General features: G+C 41.1%; 1 long non-coding RNA gene across 1 annotated transcript; it reads right to left on the bottom strand.

The window, feature by feature from the left end:
- Window positions 1–2,879: 2,879 nt before the first annotated feature.
- LOC130921972 (uncharacterized) lies at window positions 2,880–5,400 on the bottom strand. Its single transcript, XR_009064439.1, has 3 exons — window positions 4,460–5,400; window positions 3,403–3,572; window positions 2,880–3,303 (listed from the first exon to the last, which is right to left on the bottom strand). It is a non-coding gene; the product is annotated as an uncharacterized LOC130921972 (long non-coding RNA).
- Window positions 5,401–7,646: the final 2,246 nt, after the last annotated feature.

Here is a 7,646-nt window from a genome sequence, read left to right on the forward strand (position 1 = left end):
AAGTATTGGCACCCCTGCCATTCTGTCAGATAATGCTGAATTTCTCCCAGAAAATGATTGCAATTACAAATGCTTTGGTACTGATAGCTTCATTTGTTTTGCTTGCAATGAAAAAAAAAACACAAAATGGAATGGAAAAATAAATCATTGTGATTTTACACAAAACTCCAAAAATGGGCCAGACAAAAGTATTGGCACCCTTTGAAAAATCATGTTATGCTTGTCTAATTTGTGTCAATGACGGCACCTGTTACTTACCTGTGGCCCATAACAGATGGTGGCAATAACTAAATAATAATGATAATACATGTTATTTCTAGAGCGCTTTTCAAACACACAAAGACACTTCACAAGAGACATGGAATCACAGTACGATAAAAAGGTATTAAAAGGATAAAAAAATCACAGTAAAAATATGACAGCTAGGGGTTATGGTGGGTAAGAAAGAGTGAACAGGTGTGTTTTCAGTCTAGATTTGAAAAGTGATAGAATAGATATGCTGCGGAGATCAGGGGTTAGGGAGTTCTAGAGCTGGGGGGCGCAATGACTTAAAGCTCTGGAACCAAAGGTGGAGAGGTAGACACGGGGGACGGAGAGGGGAAGAATAGTGGTAGAGCGAAGTGAACGGGTTGGATTATTTAGACGGAGAATATCGCAAAGGTAGGGAGGGGCCGGGGCATGGAGTATTTTGAAGGTGATGATGAGGATCTTGTAGTTGATTCTTTGTTTGACGGGAAGCCAGTGAAGTTGACGGAGGATGGCGGTGATGTGGTGTGTTGCGGGGGTTCGTGTGATGAGGCGTGCTGCTGAGTTCTGGAGGAGCTGCAGTTTCTGGAGGGACTAATTAGGGAGACCGAAGAGCAGTGAGTTGCAATAATCGAGCCGGGAGGTTTAGATTACAGACCAGGGTGGAAGCGGTATGGCGGGTGAGAGAAGGGAGGAGGCGAGAAATGTTGCGAAAGTGGAAATAGGCTGATCTGGTGATGCTGTTGATAGGTGACCGGATGGAAAGTGTGCTGTCGAGGATGACACCCAGACTCTTAACCTGAGACAAAGGAGAGATCGGTAAATTGTTGATGGTAATAGAGAACTTATGGACATTAGAAAGCGTTGCGGTGGTACCAACTAAGAGGACTTCTGTTTTGGAGCTGTTAAGTAGGAGGAAGTTAGAAGAGAACCAGGAGTTAATGTCATGTAAGCAGAGGGTGAGGGAGGGAGGCGGTTGGTTTTGAGGATATGTAAAGCTGGGTGTCATCCGCGTAACAGTGAAAGTGAATGTTGTGTTTGCGGAAGATGGAACCGAGGGGTAGAATGTAGATGATGAAGAGGAGCGGCCCCAGGACAGAGCCCTGGGGCACGCCAGCGGAGACAGGGAGGGAACTGGATTGATGGGGGCCAAGTTTGACGGATTGTGTGCGGTTGGACAGGTAGGAAGTGAACCAGGAAAGGGCTGTGTGGGTGATACCAATGGAGGCGAGTCGGTCGAGAAGGATTGTATGGGAAATTGTGTCGAAGGCGGCAGTGAGGTCGAGGAGGACGAGAATTGATAATAAACCGGATAAATTCTAAGTAAGGCTGTTTCGGTGCTATGGAGGGGGCGGAAACCGGATTGAAAGTGCTCGTAAATGTCATTGGTGATTAGGTGGTTATGAAGTTGGGATGCAACGGTTTTTTCAAGAATTTTGGAGATGAAAGGTAGGTTGGAGATTTGGCGGAGGTTATGTCACTTGCAGCCAGTTAAAATGGATTCATGTTGACTCAATCTCTGTCCCGTGTCCTTGTGAGCACCACATTGAGCATGGAGAAAAGACCAAAAAAACGTATGAGGACTTTTGAGAAGCAAAATTGTGAGGAAGCATGGGCAATTAAGGCTACAAGCCCATCTCCAAAGACCTGAATGTTCCTGTCTACCGTGCGCAGTGTCATCAATAAGTGTAAAGCCCACGGCAGTGTGGCGAACCTCCCTAGATGTGGACGGAAAAGAAAAATGGACGAGAGATTTCGATGAAAGATTGTGGGGATGGTGGATAAAGAACCTCCACTAACATCCAAACAAGTTCAAGCTGTCCCACCGTCCAAGGATACATCAGTGTCAACACGTACTATCCGTTGGGGTCTGAATGAAAAGGGACTTTATGGTAGGATACCCAGGAAGACCCCACTTCTGAACCAGTGACAAAATTTCCAGGCTGGAGTTTGTCAAAACTTACCTGAGAAAGCCAAAAACGATTTGGAAGAATGTTCTCTGGTCAGATGAGACAAAAGTAGAGCTTTTTTGGGCAAGGGCATCAACATAGAGTTTACAGGGGGAAAAAAAGCCTTCAAAGAAAAGAACACGGTTCCCACATTCATAAATGGTGGAGGTTCTCTGATGTTTTCCGGTTGCTTTGCTACCTCTGGCACTGGACTGCTTGACCCTGTGCATGGCATTATGAAGTCTACCAACACATTTTGCAGCATAATGCAGTGTGAGAAAGCTGGGTCTCACTCAGAGGTCATGGGTCTTCCAGCAGGACAATGACCCAAAAGCACTAGAAAATGGTTTGAGAGAAAGCACTGGGGACTTTGAAAGTGGCCAGCAGACCTGAATCCCATAGAACACCTGTGGAGAGATCTGAAAATGGCACCACTTCAAATCTCAGAGAGCTGGAGCAGTTGGCCAACGAAGAATGGTCTGAAGTTGGAAGAAACTCATTGATGGATTCCGGAAGCGGTTGTTTGCAGTTATTTTGTCTAAAAGTTGTGCTACCGAGTATTAGGTTTAGGGTGCCAATACTTTTTTCCGGCCCATATTTTGGATTTTTGTGTAAGAGGATAAGGATTTAATTTTTTTTCATTGCAAGCAAAATAAATGAAGATATTGCTACCATAGCATTTGTAATCGCATTTTCTGGGGGAAAATCGAGGATTATCAGACAGAATTGCAGGGATTAGTTGCCAATACTTTCGGCCAGCACTGCATGTGTGTATGTGAGCCCCTGGGTTCAACTCCTGCCTCGGGCCTAATTGGTTGTGGGGGTACTGCAGCGGGACCTCCACGGACAACTAGCGGGTCTGGTGGGATGGAGGCGGCCCATTTGCCGGAGCTGTGGGGGAAGATGCGTGCCTATATCCAACTCCTACGTGGCACATTAAAACTGTTCGGCTAAGGGCACTCAAATTCCCACGCACCCAAGCAGCAGTACAGGATAGGTTAAAAAAAGAAAAAAAACTAACATGTACATACATACACATGACAAGGTGCCTGTGAGAAGTGTGTCACTTCACAAATACCACATCTGACGTGGCAGCAGACAGCAAGCGCTGCAGACAAGATTATTTATTACGGGGTCATGAGCCAGGCAGTTCATTGTGCAGAGAACACTTAAATGTTGTTCTTCATGCTTTAGAAACAGCACCTACCGGTATTGCTGTACTGCGTTCGCTGCCATCGTACACCTTTCATTGCTGTAGGCCTAATTGTTCCAAAATGTGACTCTTGGCACAGGTAGCGCTTATTTGGCAGCTGTCCACTCGTTGTCAACAGAGCCAACTTATCTGATGAAAAAGCCCACCTACGTCATGGAGTCAACCTGCAAAACGAAGATCCCAACATTCACGTTAAATTTTTTTTTTTTTAATAGAAACGTTGATGACGTTTGAAGGTAATTTGAGAGTATAGCTTTATTTTCTGCCCAAAGAGATCGACCAATCAATGCTGCAATTGTTCGATTCAAATCTTGAGTTATCCCTCGGAATTGTTGAGTTGACTCAGAGTAGATGCACGATAAACCCCAATGTGTTTTCACACAGCTGAAATTTCATGGTGACTTCTCAGATTTTTGCATGAAAATCTGTTTTGAGAAATACTGTACGTCTTCCACTTGCTTAGCAACACAAATGTGTGTTTTCCAGCAGCCACCCGTGTTTAAAGGCACGTCTCTCAGCAACGTGCTGTATCAGACCAAAAATCCCCAACATGCTAATTACCAGCGCGACGACCGAGTCGTGACTGTCAACGTGCGTTTTCATAAAGCAGTGATTTGCAACCAGGGCGCGGGAGAGATTGGCAAAACAAATAATCCGGTTCATTTATCATTGACGGTAGCTACCATCACATCATTTACACATCAAAAATTTCAGGTCGCTGAGGGGTACGAATGTTTTTTTTTTTTTTTTTTTTTAAATAAATAAACTTTTTGCCAAAAACGTAAGACTAAGCCAAAATTTACCAAAACTATACCCATTCATTCCTAACAGGCAAAATTTCCCATTTATTTCCAATTGGCCTATTCGCCCAACATTCATTTTCAACAGCACAAAAACATTTCCATTCACTTCTATTGATTTCCAACACAGCCTTTAAAACTACACCAAAAAGCATCCAGTGATCCCTCACTATTTTACGCTTCAAACTTGGCGCCCTCAGTTCATCGCAGATTTATTTATTTATTTTTTTCAAATAAAAAAATTAAAATACCGATGAGCTGTCCCGATCCGATCACATAGTCTCACTCTCCCTCCGGCTCCTTATTTTGGTCAGGCAGTGCACTGGAGTGGCTTATTAAAGTTAACGATGATTGACAGTCGTTAAGGTTTGATCTTGCCAGGGATGCCGGGAAGCGGAAACTTCAGAGCGCCACATTAGTCAATTGTCGTTTAACTTGTTAAACAGTTGCTTTGGCAAGTCATTGTAAGCGAGCAGCTTGAGCGTATTTGAGTGGATTCACTAATTAATTTAATAAAGACAAGTATTTTTCTACTTTGCTCTTGATGTGTTCTTGATTAAAAATAATTTGATGATTATATATACGAATATTTAAACAAAAATAGAGCAAACAAAAAATACATTAAAAAAAGGGCTGTCAAACGATTACAATTTTAATCAAGTTAATCACAGCTTAAAAATTAATCGTAATTAATAAAACCATCTATGAAATATGCCATATTTTTCTGGAAATTATTGTCGGAATGGAAAGATAGGACACAAGACGGATATATACATTAGACATTCTGTACCTAAGTACTGTATTTGTTTATTATAACAATAAATCAAGATGGCATTAACATCGTGTTAAAGCGATTCATGGATAGAAAGACTTGTAGTTCTTAAAAGATAAATGTTAGTACAAGTTATAGAAATTTTATATTAAAACCCCTCTTAATGTTTTCGTTTGAAAATTTTACCAATTTTATTAAATCAAAAAAATAAACTAGTAGCACGCCATTGTCGATGGAGAATTACACAATTCTTATGGTGCTGAACCCATAAAATCAGTCGCACCCAAGCGCCACCAGAGGGTGACAAAACTCCAAGAAACACAAGTAACAAGTGCACACGAGCCTGTGCTGTCATTTTAATCTGTTTGAGCAGGGCATGTGTGTTTATTGTGTCAAATATTTTAATGTGATTAATTTAAAAAAATAATTACCGCCCGTTAACGCGATAATTTTGACAGCCCTAAAATATATATAATATATATATATATATACTGTATATAATGTATGTTTTTTTTTTTTTAATGTGAAAAAAGTGACATTTCAAAACTCTAATCGTCCTACAGTTTTTTTTCCAAATCATGTCATTTACACATAAAAGAAATTCAGGGTATTCAGGCGCACCAGGCTATTGTTACTGAGCTTCATTGAGAAACTTTTTGCTGTATATTCCAGTCATAGTACAATGAACTCATTTGTTGCCGTTGACAGTGATATACGTCCAACCCATTTGGACTGGGAGGGCTAACAGTGAATCATGATGTTTCAGTGACAGTCATGTCAGAATTTTTGGGGGGACAATATTGCCCATGATGACATAGCATTTTTTGCTTTTCAGGAAGCAATGCAACTTCCAGATTTTTGGACAGTGAGTCATGCTGTATTTATTATTTCTTACTAATGAATCTGAGGTTCGTCATGGCACAGTCATCTTTACTGTGTATTTGGACATGACGACATCTGTCCCCACCCAAAAAAAGTTCCAAATTAGGAACGTAGTCGGCAGGTTGATGTAAAAACGACATGGCCACTTTACCTCCATGAAGTTGGCCCCCCATCAGACGCAAATTTATAGAAAAACGTCATTCGTTTGTGCTGCTATTGTTTTTGAGATCTGAACAATTCTTTCATAGGTCAATCTAAGGTCAACCAGCCCCCCCATTTTGATTTAAAATGGCAAAAAAATGGTGTCAATCGTTTGTGCTGTAAAACTTTTGTGCCGCTATGGTTTTTGAGATATTATTTTCAAGTGATGACATCACACAGCCCCCTCATTTATTGCGAAATGGACCCGAAATGGTCCAATTTGTTTGTGCTTCTATCGTTTTATAGATATTGTGATATTAATTTCGATTGATGACGTGGCTTTTCCAAATGGGACTTCAGATGATGGAGTGTACCAGGTTTCTCATAACAGAGGAGTGTCCCAACAACGAGTACAAACAAACGGCATCCCTTCGGGTCTATTTTGCAGTAAATGGGGGGCTTGAGATATTATTTCCAGTGATGGCGTCAATCGCAGCCCCACTATTTACTGAAAAATGGACCTGAAGGAGTGCCATTTGTTTGCACGAGATGTGGTGACACCCCTCTGTTAATCAGACAGTTGGTATGCTCCATCAGCCGCGTCGGAGGGGCTGCGATTGACGTCATCACTGGAAATTAATACCTCAATATCTATGAAACTAAATCAAAGATGTACAACAAAAGAACAGTTGGCTAACTTAAATAGCAAAAGTCCGCTAGCTTGAATGCAAAGTTTTTTTTTGTTTTTTTTTTTAACAATGCCCTTAAATGGTTGAGACACATATTCCCACAAAAATGGCTAAATATACCTATAAACAATTATGAATGCATTAAAAAAAAAAAAAAAATTTGCTCAAACAAAAACTTCGCTTATGTTGGTCTTAACTGGGAGCAGCTGGATTCAGCCATGTGAAATGAGGTAGACTAGAGGGCCGTGTATCCGCCCAAATCAATAAAACTAAATGCAAACACTTTCAAAACAAACCATTACAACACCATTTTAATTAAACGAAGCAGCAAAATTTAATTCAAATCTTTTTTTTCGAATCAAATACTCGAGTTAATCGATTAATCGTTGCAGCACTACTATTATTATTTTCAATACACGAGAGGTGCCGGATCTGCCCAAATCAGTCCCGGAACACAGGGAAGCCAAAATCAAGAGGTGCCGGATCCGGCACAAATGAACCCTGGCTGCATGACATCACTCGAAATGATTTTCTCAAAAACGGTAGCAGCACAAACAAAGCATTAATGATTGACACCATTTTCAAGCAAAATGGGGGCCTGGTTGACCTCAGATTGACCCGTAAAACAATTGCAAATATCTCAATGATAGCAGGACAAACAAAACTGTCAAGACGTGGGGGCAAGGTGTACCCAAATGCAGGGAACAACAGACAAGTCAAGGCAGGGTAGCAGAAACCTCAAAAATGTTGAAATGATCTTAACAAAAACATAAAGACAGGACAAAGCAACAAAATCATATCGATTGACTTCGTAGAAAACGTACATATGGCATGAGTAGTAGAAAAACTGAACTTTCAACCAAAAAAAGCGGGGGCAACGCTAGAGGTTATTTGAGTTTATCTCTTACTAATATTGACTTTGCAAAAGGAGAAGTTAGTCCATTCATTCCAGCC

This window comes from Corythoichthys intestinalis, chromosome 9, assembly GCF_030265065.1.
Source record: "Corythoichthys intestinalis isolate RoL2023-P3 chromosome 9, ASM3026506v1, whole genome shotgun sequence".
NCBI classification, from domain to species: domain Eukaryota; kingdom Metazoa; phylum Chordata; class Actinopteri; order Syngnathiformes; family Syngnathidae; genus Corythoichthys; species Corythoichthys intestinalis.